The sequence below is a fragment of the Mus pahari genome, chromosome 1, assembly GCF_900095145.1.
Source record: "Mus pahari chromosome 1, PAHARI_EIJ_v1.1, whole genome shotgun sequence".
Lineage (NCBI taxonomy): Eukaryota > Metazoa > Chordata > Mammalia > Rodentia > Muridae > Mus > Mus pahari.
The window spans coordinates 115,997,350-115,998,362 of NC_034590.1; the positions used below are offsets into that span (position 1 = coordinate 115,997,350).

A 1,013-nucleotide genomic window follows, 5' to 3' on the forward strand; every position below is an offset into this window, starting at 1 on the left:
TCTCTCTCTCTCTCTCTCTCTCTCTCTCTCTCTCTCTGTGTGTGTGTGTGTGTGTGTGTGTGTTTCTCTGTCTCTCTCTGTGTGTCTCTGTCTCTCTCTGTGTATGTCTCTGTCTCTGTCTCTCTCTGTATGTGTATTGGTATGATCATATCAATATCCTACTCAGAAAACCTTGGAGGGGTTTGTATATAGCAGACTTTGCTACCTCTACACAGAGAAAGGCTTTGATAGAGGGCCTTGGGGCAGTTAGCAAGAGGATCTTGGTGTATATACATACATGTGTGCGTATGTATGTATGTATATGTGTGGGGATGCTGGTGTGATCTGTATAGGGCTTTGGGGAGATACGGAAGATTTCTTTTAAATCCCTCCGTCCATGTGGGAGGAAGAAAAGACAGTGAGAAATAGTGACAACAGCTGGCATCATTACCAAGATTTAGTGCTTTTAGGTCTCCGTCTCAGTTGGTCCTGGAATGACCTATCTGGGCTGGAAGTGACACCTGAATTTACAGATGAGGAAACTGAGCTTCAGAGCTGCCAAACCACAGTGCTAGGAAAGAAGAGAGCTAGGCCTAGCCCAGGCAGGCAGGCTCAGTGCAGGCTAACACTGGTCCTCCTGGCCCCAGTAGCAATTGTTGTGGAGGCTGCCCCCATCCCTTGCCTCTGCTCTGACTCTATCCAAAAGGGCCTGGCCATTCTCTGCCTGTAATTTTGTGCAGGTCTGCTGCCAGCCCTGGCTCCTGCTCTCCAGTAAGTGGTCTCTCAGGTCTTGCCTTCAGCTCTGCTTTTGCTGCCCTCTTCAGGGATATGAGGGCTGAGAGGGGCTTCTCTTTCTCCACAGTGTTCTTGGCCCCAGGTTCTTTGTGACTTGGGCTTGCCAAGGAGTCACTGTGCCACCAAGATCATTTATGGAGAATCACATCAAGTCTCTGCTTCTCTCTGCTTCTTTCTGCTTCTTTCTGCTTCTTTCTGTTTCTCTCTTGTTTCTCTCTCTCTCTCTCTCTCTCTCTCTC

General features: G+C 48.6%; 1 protein-coding gene across 7 annotated transcripts in view; it reads left to right on the top strand.

Moving 5' to 3' along the window:
* Pc (pyruvate carboxylase) overlaps nucleotides 1-1,013 on the top strand; it is a 112,753-nt gene that overhangs the window by 85,010 nt on the left and 26,730 nt on the right. The window lies entirely within an intron of this gene.